The sequence below is a fragment of the Cupressus sempervirens genome, chromosome 4 (assembly GCF_028749045.1).
Source record: "Cupressus sempervirens isolate cs-2001-9-10 chromosome 4, ASM2874904v1, whole genome shotgun sequence".
In the NCBI taxonomy this organism is placed as follows: Eukaryota; Viridiplantae; Streptophyta; class Pinopsida; order Cupressales; family Cupressaceae; genus Cupressus; species Cupressus sempervirens.
Genome location: NC_143121.1, coordinates 79370813 through 79382996, shown reverse-complemented (window position 1 = coordinate 79382996; position 12184 = coordinate 79370813).

Here is a 12184-nt window from a genome sequence, read left to right as displayed (position 1 = left end):
CCTTTTCACACTTTAAAAGTGATGCCTTGTGAAAGGCCAACCCTATTAAAGTTTACAACACACTATTAACTATGACCTGATTAAGAGATTTCAATCACCCTATTAGAATTGAGCCTTGTTAGAGGACTTTAGGCCATTCACTTGCAATGCCACCCAGTTAAAAGATTTTGAAATGATTGTTTTGATTAAGTAAAAACAAGTTTTAAAGGACCCAAAACCATTACATCAATACAATTCAATAGGTTTCAAATGATTATTAGTCCAAACTTAATCCAAAGGATTTACCCTAAACTAATACAATTATTAGAGAGTAATAGAAGAGCTTTCATCTTATATAACTTACAACTTCTCTTGTAGATTAAAAATAATTGTCCAATCCTCAATTTTGTTTTGCTTTCATACTTTACAGTTCTAACAAATTTTTCACCATTCAAGCATATATTTCTCCTTGATCCTTATTGCTTAGCACACTAATGCAATCACCTCTTAGGTCACTTGATGAAATAAAGTCCTTGTCTTTCTATCTTCCTTCTTTTCTCAATTCTTTTCCTTGTCTTCTCTAACCTTTTCCTCTATTACTTCATGAACAAACATTCCTATAAATAGGAAATTAAGGTACTTTTTCATTTTCCATCGTTCATTTTAGGGTTTGGATATATTAGCTAGGATATAATATATCTACCTCATATTCCATCTTTCTTCTAGAAACTTGTCCTAGAATCCATTTGAATTCACCTAGAAATGGTTTACCTCAAATTTTGTGCCATTAGCTCATCAACCTTATCTTCCACCTGGTTCACATACTTCAAGAAAATAAACTTGTCAACTTAGATTTGATGAATCTTTGATTTTTTTAATAATGTAGCAGCTCAACATTATCTATCTTCTAATGCTTGGCAGCAATTGTGAATTCACTTAGCATCAACAAAAGTTTATTGATGCTCAATACATACTATGTTATTTTGCATCAACTATAAATTCACTTGACTTCAACTATTTTACTTGACATATACTAGAATTTACTTTTTCTCACCTCCAACTAATTTTCTGCTTAGCTTGCACTAACTTTTCTCAGCACCTACTATCAAATCAGTCAAGCTTGGCAGACAGTCTTTGTGTAACTTGTTCTTCTAATGTTTCTAAGTGTAACTAGCCTTTGTAACCTTAAGTAAATTATCAATACATCATGTCATCATTTCCTTAACTGATCCTTGTACTTGATTACATAATAATAACTCAACCTTTCCTCTAGGTGCTATTTTTACATTTTTTTGATCAAGTCCTCTTCATTAATCAACTAAGTGATAGTACTTGAATCTTATAAGTAATTGTCTTACCAATAAAATAGAAGGTTTGACATTAGTGACAAAATAATGATTTAACACATTTTCTGCTTCAAAAATCTCCCTCTTTCAATAATCTCTTTTAGCAATGAACTTTTCAATCAGATCTCAACAATCCTCCCACTCTGCATCATCATCATGGTTTTTTACTTTTTTGTCAAAAGGGTCATGATAGATAATGGATCAGCCTTAAATATATGTACTTTGAAATTCATCAAATAAGAAAGATACACCAAGGCAGATATCCTAAATGAAGTCATCACTTCTAAAGCCTAAGACAACTTGGAGTGAACCACTGAAGGAACTATCTTGCTACCTATCAAAGTTGGCCCCACCACTCAAAAAAATAATTTATCACATAGTTGATCTTAACATACCCTTAAACATTCTCCTTACTGTTAGCGCTCATAATTGCCCTCCTGATTTTTGAGCACCATTGAAAAATCAAGCCCTTAAACACTTTTAAGATGCATGTGCTTGGTTGTACCTGGTTGTCCAGTTGAGACCCCTAAGGTGTTTAATGCTTCTAGAACCTTCCATTCAGAATGCCTAAGCATTTCATAAAGTTAGATTGACTTTCTGAGTCATTTGGCAAAGTTCTGTTTTGAGCTAGTATCAATCTTGCTTTTTTACCTAAGTGTCAAACAGTGACAGGAGGCTGTGTTTGCATCTGAATATCTCGCACCCAGAAAGGTTTTGTGACCTTCCACTTTGAGATTATCTAGTTCCCATACCCAAGAACCTATGTTTCATATTTTGAGTTGTTTTGAGTCCGTTTGAATAGGTTTTGAATCCCTCGAAGTTGGTCAGTTACTATTTTCATGCTTTTGCACTATGCAAATTTCTGAGTAGCCCACTTTGACTGATCGCCATTTGCGCCCAGTTATTCGTCATGAGCCCAAATCACATATTAATATTCACCTCATGACATAGAGTCGGTGTCCTAGTTTTCATTTTCCTATGTGCTCATTTGCCTAGTTTTTCGAGCCAAATCCAAGCCCAATTTGTTGTTTTCTGACATGTTTATTTGCAGGTAATTTTGAGCAGGCAACTTTGACAACGAATATCTTTTGACCCTGAATTTGTCATGAGACGAGATTCAACAGGCTAAGAATGTGCGAAATAGAGAATTCAGTGTGCTAGTTTCCAGAGCTGAGTCAGTTGTTTGAATCAGTTCTCAAAGGCAGTCAACGGACCTGCTGGCACCAGTTTGACCAGTTGCATAAAATGATAAGATGAGATTTTAATGATCAATTGATGATTGAAATAAATTTTAGTGGATATTAAAAGGTTAGTGAATTAGTTTGGATTTTTCAGTTGTCGGAAAGTGAAAAAATTGTTAGCCGGACCCACTTAAGGGTCCGACTAATCTTATCAAAATGATTGGGCTTTATGGGAAATGGTGATAAAGATAAAGATAGAGATTGATTTGGTAATTTAACAGATCCATTTAAGTTCATTGATGAAGGGACAACACTTATGAAAGTTATAATTGAAGGAGGTTCAAAGTTCATGTGCCAAATTGATATTTTCTTCAAATTGAAAAGCCGTGTATGTGAGGAAGAGGGAGTTGACTAAGAGGGCAACATAGAATATCTTTAGAATATGCTAGTTTAAACTATAAATGATTTTATTTTTAAGACTCCATTGTTTTAGACCCAAGAGTCTAATTTCCTTGAGTGAAAGACGCTCAACAGGCCAAGATCACTGTTGTTCCTGAGAGTCAAAGTTTGACCTCTACAATTTGATTTTTATTAAAAGAATGAAGATATCCAACCATAGGGCAAGGAGAGTTGCAGAGTTTCCCAACCCATTGAACAAGAGAAAGAAGATTCTTAACGCTTTAAAACAGATTAGTCAAGCCGCTGGTCAAGAAAGATGTTGCATGGAAAGGCAAAATACCATGCAAATGCTGAGAAAAGAGTAGCCCGACCAAGAGGTAAGATGGACCTGAAAAGCCGTAGGGGACATTGAAAGAAGACTCACATACCTACACCATAAAAGAGCCATCACGCAGGTAGATTAAGCAATTCCACACTATAATATAGACACAAGCTGCAGATAGAAAAGACGTCATGCAATAAATATCAGCCCACACAATAAAAATCTAGCGATGGGAATGGCCAAGGCATTAAGAGCATGAGAGACTCCATGCATAGAAGCGAAAAATACAGAGACACAATACCACCAAAAACATATCTGCAGGCAAGGCTCCCATGCGATATAGAAAGAGGGAAGCGCAGGAAAATGATTCTGATGTTTTATCCCACATGCCCCATGGGTGAAATCATGATATGTGTAAATACAAATCAACACATATCTCAATATGAATTCGAGTGAGAGCTCTTGGAAAGGTTGCAGTTTGTCAACGAGTGGCAAAATTTTAATTAAAGATGCTAGCACGCTGATGTGGCGATGAAGCTCAGGATGTCAACACGTGGATCAATCTGACGATCATCGTTGTGTCGCCATGGAGAAGATGCAAGGAGGTTACCATGGTGAGGTAGCGATGCTGAGGTGGTAGGACCAGTGAGTGATGATGTGGTGCCTATTGTAGAAGCTCAAACCAATCAAGGAGTGACACGTGTCACCCGGTTAACAGAGATTTAACCCTAGATTCAAAGGATAGGAGAGAATTTGAAGAATGCAAAAATAGTTTTTATTTATTTTCTAAAAAAGAGGTTTGCATGTGAATTAGTTTTAAAATCAAAGGGGTTTTAATAGAAGTCCGAAGTTTGGATTAATTTAGATTTTAGATTTTTTAAAATAAAAAAAATCAAAGTTGCAAGCATGAACTTTCTACCAGAGGAGTGTTTTTCAAATCAAGATTTTGGGCATTTCTGGAAGGCAAAGTATGCCTTATCATATATCGTCAGAATCGAGAGAAGACGAACTTTTCGATTTTGGAGTCAGTTTTTACACAGGTATCAATCAGTTTGAGCTACACGAGGTTTTCTATCAGGTACCTAAAGTGCAACCATATTAATACCAGAAAGTTTAGATTTGTTTTTTGTCAAGATAATGACCTGGATATCAATAGAAGGCAATGGAAATGCAGTTAGGGTCGAATTTGTTCTGATTTACTCAGTAAAAACTCATTTTCACTGGCTTTTTCATGGGGCAATCAGATATTTTGGCAAGTAAAGGGTTTTCATCATTAGGCAAGGATATTTTGCAAGTTTGTTACAGATTAATGATGAAACAAAATTAGATCAGAAGGGATGAAAGAAGAAAGAGGTTTTTCAGTTACAGAGGATTGGATTTCAAGTGGACACCTGGCCATTGCATATCAGATCTGGGAATTCATTTCTTGCTATATCTTTCTTTCTTTCTTCATTTGCGGGGGTTCCAGTTTTTGCACTGAGAGACCATTCTTCAGCATTTCTTCTTGTATTGAACAGCATTTTAAGTTTTATGCAGATAGTTCTTTTCTATTAGGTGATCTATGAGTTATTTTCTGTACATTTCATGTATTTGATTTCAAGGAAAACAAATAAAGTGCAGCAAAAGTTTGAAGTTCAGTTTGAATCTTGTCTCCTGATTATGGCTCTGTTATTTCTTCTAATTTGTGATCAAAGAGCATGAATTAGGTTGCATTACATTTTGAAATGTATGTGGTTAAAATGTCTTGCTTATGGAACAAAGAACCATGTAATTGCTTGATATTTGTCACAGGGTTTGCAGATTTCATGATAGGATTTTTTGAGTATGAGATTCATTCTGTAGCAGATGTCTATTCACAAGGTGAAAGATAGATCAAGGATCTTAATGTAGAGATACGTTTGAGGTTTCCAGAAGATGTATGGTTATGATTCATTTAATTGCCCAATAGATAAGGCACTGGTCAGAGATAGGATCATTAAGTTCTGTTGCTCATACTTGGGTCTTGCTGATATCAACATATTAAATCACTTTTCCCTTTTATGTTGAAAGCTATTCAATGTTAACCCGCACTTAGCTTGCCAGTTTCATGAGTTATGTTCTTAGCTATTTCATGTTTGTGATTCCTAGTTGAGTGTAGAAGAATTAGGGGTTTCATCTGCTTTTATAGATCCTGAATATGGTTATTGCACTGGTCACATAGTCAGATCTAAAGAGGTTCACCTGCCTAGGTTTTGCAGAGCCTGAAGTGCAGAAGGAGTACGGCCTTATAGTTGGCCTGGTGTCTGAATGGATGTGTTGATAATGGGAGTTAGCTACCCCTAGATGCATCTTGTTCTCATCAAGGTAATTGGAAATGGGTAACATTTTCAAACACCAACAGGTCGACCATGGATTCATGCTATGAAGGCTCTTCCTTCCACTTATCATCAATGTGTCAAATTTTTGCATCATGGAACTGAGATAACCATCCATGTTGATTATGAACCCTTTTCTTATTGTAATGTGGTAGAAGCCTCATATAACAACCATTGTCCTAGAATCAAGATTAGAAACACCATGGCTAGCTCTTATGACACTTGTCATGATCTAGACACTATTCTATCCTCCACTTGTTCCATGATTAAGATCAACTACCAAGGTCATGGAGAATATAGTCTTTTATATTCCTTTGTTGTCGGTGCTCTACCTCTTGACCCACATACTCAGAGGCACTTGACCTATCAGGAACCAAAGATAGACACAACTCTCTAACTCACAAAACTCTGACCCACCACATTTTTTACCAATAGAATCCTTGATGGAGAGGGAATAACTCTTGATATTAGTACATGGTTGTACAAAGTTCCACCTCCAAAAGATGAAGAGCTCCTTGATTACTTTAAACAAAAATACCCACACTCACACTGCTTTGCTAATGAATAGTGGGATTATCAATGAGGTGGCCTAGGTCATGAAGATTAAAGCATTAGATAACACATCTAGAAGCATGCAAAGAGGAGAAAAAGAAAGGTCTAGGATATGGCCTCCATGGAACTAGGGGCACCACAAAAGATGGTCATTCCTTTTTAAATATCCAAAACAATCTCGTAGAGATCAAAGACATCCATAAGGAATTTGAAAAGAAAGCCTATGATAGTATTTTCCTTGATGAACTTATCTTAGGAGCCTCTATTCTCTATCAACTATCCATTAACCTTATCAACTTACCATTGCTCATCCTAAACTCATTGATTGGGCCCAACCAAGGTTATCCATATTGACAAGTTCTCTACAGAGCATGCACTTGTCAAATTTTTGGAACTTGAGATGCCACATAAAATTCCACCTCCCAATCAATTTATATTTACAAGTTAGACCCAAAAGGTTACTTTGGGGAGGAGGAAAGCTCCAATCACAAAATTAATGAAAGAACAAAAAAAAAATAAGAAAAGAAAAAAAAAATTATCCCCTCATGAAAACTCTTCTAAAGCACCATCAAATCATTTCAAAAAATAAAATACAAATAAAGGATGCGTTCAATGATGAAAACCTTTCTAAGGAACCTAAAGATGGATATTTCATCCTTCCCCTAAAAGATTACAAGCCTATACCATCATCAATATTGATAGAGGACACTAGACTAGTCAACTTCAGTCTAGTGGAGGTAGTGAGGATCACATACATTGTAACATCTTTGATCTTGGAAATATTTGAAAAGGCTATATTACTGAGAGGGGAGGGGTGTATCAATAACCCTACAAAAAAATTTAACTTCAGTTATCCAATTAGCATTTGATCCTTCTCATTTAATCTGATTTAGTAGCTTGCATAAGAAACTGGACGCATGAAAGTATTCATAATATTTGATACATAGATTTGGTGACCCAAAAACCTTCCAAATAGAAATTAAAATTGGGGTGGGGATGATACCCACAAAATTTAGTACTGCAATATAAAGTTGGCCTATTAAGGCTTATATTGATCACTTCTAATGATCTTCCCTATTAGGTCCACCTTGTTAAAGGATTTACAAACATATAATGAAGTATGCACTCGGTAAAGAGATTTGCAAAAGACTATTAGGTCCACCTTGTTAAAGGTTTTGACTGATCCACTTGTTAGGATAAAGCAATGCCTATCTCTGATTTCCAAATTGGTTTGTTGAATGAGATTCCTTTAAGTACTAAGCACCTTATTGTGATAGATATGTCTTTGCTGCTCATTATATTCTAGGCTTTGTAATTCACTCTTTTTTTCTTCTCTAATTGCATTTCATTATATTGCATTATTCATACTCACACATATTCATTTGGATGTGATATAATACATTACATATATACCAATACTATTATATAATTACAAAGTTGACCATAATACAAGTCTAGACAAATATTACAAAGTCAGCCCAAATGAAGACACTCGGGTTCTAAAGAATGACTTGGTGAGCTTCTAATACTTGACATCCACTATCAATGCTCTGCATCATCATGCACTTGGTAGACATAGAAGCTTGATCCACACTAATCACTTCTAAGTAGTCTTGAACTCAATCTACACTGGTGACTTGGTGAATACTATGAAACTCAACATATAAATTGAATACTTGGTTAACATAGAGTAGCTTGTTAACACTAGATTTGCATCACATCAACTGTGAACTCGATAAGCACTATATTGCTTCATTTATACTCATAAACTCGACATACATTGAGCTGCTCAATTTACTCTGCTAATCTTCACACTAACTAAAATTTCTCAACATACGCTGAAATTTTTCCAAAGGACTTGGTAGTAACTGTAGACCTTGATGGTAACTAAAATGCTTTGTAAACATTTTTAACTATACAATAACCTTGATAGATACTTACAATCTGAATAAGTGTTTTTCTTTAATAACAAACTTGATTGATATTTCAACAATCACCCCCTTTGGTATTAGTGAAAAAAACACTTATCAGCCAAAACTAAGTTTATAAAGGTTTCCTAAATACCATTACTCATCACCCTATGGTACTAGATTGGTAGAGTATACTATTTTTGAGATTTTCCAAAATTGATTTTGTAAGATATATATATGTACATGGTAATCTTCTTTCATATTGTATACTATACATCATTTTACTATATACAACATATACTTATTATACATATCTTTCTCCCATTGTTTTTACAACTTATTACATTTTCTTCCACATAACTTTTTACATATTTTTCATCTATCTCCTCCTATACATCTTTCTCATATCTTTTTATTCACAGTATATACTCCCCCTATACATATATCTTTCTCCCCTTTTTGACATTAATGGCAAAGATTTATTCTATATATTTACATAGTAATGTCAAAATGAGATAAAAATTCTAAATGTATCTTGAGTATGATAGCCAAAGTTTTATCCCAATTGTCTTGCAAGACCTTACATATGTGTAGTGCAATCTACACGTATGCTAAAAACTCTATCATGTGGTCTACTATAAGAAGTTGTTGTCATGGATGAGAGTTTTAGAATGTGAAATGTGTTTCTATAGTGCATCCATGTTGGGAAGAATCATACTCTATATATCTACCAATGTAGATCTGATCCTTGCTTCTTCTCTGAGCAATTAGGCCCACATATCAGTCAAAAAGATTATCTTCTTGAAGTGTATAGAACTTTAACTAGGGTCAAGCTAAAAATATTGAGCACTTGCCTTAAGGTCCTCATCTATCTTGAACAATTTGTCATTTATTTCCTTGGTCAAATTAGAAACTTCACATAGCTTACCAAAAAGTGATGATACATTTGTACAAGATGTTTCCAGAGAGCCAAAAATTGTAGAGAGTTCTACTTGATAAATTGCAATTTTTGGAGCATTGTTCTCTAGCACTTTATTATAAACTTATTTTCTACCTTCTATACTAACTTATCTTGTCCATCAGTATCTTCATTGAACTTTTGGATTTCCTCTACTAGCTGATAGAAAATTGGCTATGAAGAATCAATGTCTACACCTATAGCATCTGCCAAAATATTCTTTGCATGTTCAATAATTTTGAACTCTTTGTCCCTTTCCTCTCTTAATCTTTCTTGTTTGGCATTCTTCTAGAGGAGTTCACCAAATGTCTACATTTGGTCTAGATTAAGTTTGGAAATTTCCCTATTAGGGATTACAATATCCTCATCTAGGTCTATTTCTTCCTCTATCTCTTTTCCTTTTCCCAAAAATTTAGTGCTCGATTGAAGCTGGTCTCAACTATCATTGCACTTTTTGCTTGTGTGCCTAGAATAGAAACAATTGTAGACATACTAGGACTAGCTGTAAAAATTAATACTATACTTATTGAAGGAATACTTGTAGAAATACCTATAGAATCAAAAATTAATGTATGTAGAACTTTTTTTTATTTTAGCACTTATTTTCTTTCTTTTGTTAACTACCTAAGAGAGCTTTACTTCTAGTTCTATCTTAGTTTTTACTTCATCATATGTACCAAAATATGCATTGTTAGGATCAACTGATTCATTAACAAGTGCCTCAATGATATCTTTGGTTTCATCAATATTAACCTCATATCCAAGAGTTTTCACCCATGTTATTCTAGGCTTGACTGCCTAAATGTATATTTTATCACTATCTACCATGAAATACACATTATCCTTATAATCTTCAACATGTTTATTGGGGATTTGATATCTATTTTTCATTTTCTTCTTAAATGTATCAAAATAGTTGTCCATAATACTATTATACTTTTCACCCATCTCAACAATAAACTCATTTATCTAATATAGCACTGGCACATCTTTTATCTCTACAATAGTGTCTTTTGAAGGAAAGAATAAGCATGTTAACAGGGAGCCAAACTTACATAGGTTATTCTTTGATGTCTTGATGCTCTCCATGTTCTTGTTAAACTATTTCAATAGTAGTTGACAAGGTCAAAAGATAGATTATTCTTCACTACCTTGTATGCAAGGTCAACTGCTTTGCATGACACATTGTTTAACCTGCTCATGTTGTAAATCTTGTGTGCAATAATATGGATTCCAAAATTCAATTCCACATCATTGACACTTCTTATTTTCATGCCCCTACTATCCCATTCTTCTAGGGGTTTGGTCATCTTAGCTTTGGCCAACATTGGGAGACCAATAATTCAATTACTCATATTCTTTGTGATCACTATTGGTTGTTCCAACCATAACTATCCATTATGAACTCAACTAAGAAAAAACCTAATCCATTTTACTTGGAATTCACAAGGCATGTGAGGAATGTGAGTTACCCTTTAATTTTGAGGTGTTGATGCTCAGGTTTCAATACTCCATTTACAAATAGTTTTTTTAGGGCATCATCCATTTCCAAAGTGCCAATCTCTTGAATAACATATTTAAAGTGAGTTTGAATATCATTGATCAACACTACCTTTAGAGGGATTTGAGACTATGCTCCACTCAAATCTAGGTTTTCTATGATTGTAGGGGTGAGCTTGAAGTCTAGTGCCTTCCATTATACACCATGAACTAGCATGTCAAAACCTCTCTTTGCCTTGCTACTATTGGATGCTATCTTCACTTAATAGGGTTTGAGAGAATTTGAAATATTTCACTACTAATTCACTCAAGTTTCTTTGATGCTCTGAAGATCACACTTTACAATAGCTCTAGAGAATTTCACAATAAAAATGACTTTGATTCCATTCCTTTTATCAAAAAATTTCCATAAATGCTTAGTAAAAAAGGTAGATTAATTGACATCATGTTGATAGTTTGCCATCCACTTCACTTGCATTGATCACTCAACAAAATCTTCCATCACTTGGTACCATATAAAGTCTAGTTACTTCCAACCTCATTCGGTAAAGTCTGTGACCCAAACTCAGTTGGTAAGGAAGGTGACTCAGTAGTAGCTCATACCCCTTTTACTTGATGATCCCTTTGTATCATGAATACAGATATGAATGTTTTTGATGTTTTTATTGGAACTAACCTAGATGTCTTCTTTTATAGCCTAGCTCTAGTTATCCCTTGAGAACTTAAGTAGAAATGGTAGATTCACCCAATTCTTGAGTGACTTGATCACCATTACTTGGATTTATACTCTTGGTAGACTTTGGAATCCATTGTTGTCTCATCTATTTTTGGATGTTATCATCCTTTTCCTTCTTTTCATCTTCTATTCTACTAGTATTCATACAATTCTTGGCAAGATGACCAAGTTTTGTATAAGTCAAACATCTCTTAGTAGTATCTCCTTTCCTCATATGATGTTTTACATAGTTCATTCCAATGTGTCCAAATTCTTCATAGTAATGACATCTACACAAGGTGTTCTAATCCCAACCAAATATTGCTTTCATAATTTGTTCTGCTAGATTCAATATCTTGGTTTTGCATTCTGATGACTTGTGTACATGTTTCTTACCTTTGTGACATTTGCCTTCAAATCTTGGTTTCTCTTTGCATTCATTATCCTTATAACCATGCTGATTGGAAATGTAGCACTTTCCATTGAATTTTTCTTTTCCATTGCTCCAACATTTATTTGATGTATGACCTATCTTACCATAGTGATTGCAAGTAGGTTTTTTATTCCTTTGAGCTCCTTGTTTTGAAGATTCACCTTCTTCTCTATATCCAATTTATAGTTTTCCTTTTTGCTATAGAGATTTTTCTCATTCAATTGATTCATGTCTACTTAGAATTTCATCATTCTTTCATTGATTTGCCTTTTGGAGTTTAGATCATTCTACAATCTTTCATTCTCAGATCTCAGGTTCATGATTTCTTCATTTGCATTGGTGAGATAATTGATGAAGTTAGTCTATTGAAGGGATAGATGTTGAAACTCATTGTCTTTTCCTTCCATTTTTGCTTTTATCTTATTCTTTTCTTCCATAATTTTACATAGCCTTTCTGACTAAACTCATTGTTCTCTTCTCAGCTTTCTCACTTCTTCTTGTAGTGAACCATTCTTTTCCAAAAGTTCTTTGATTG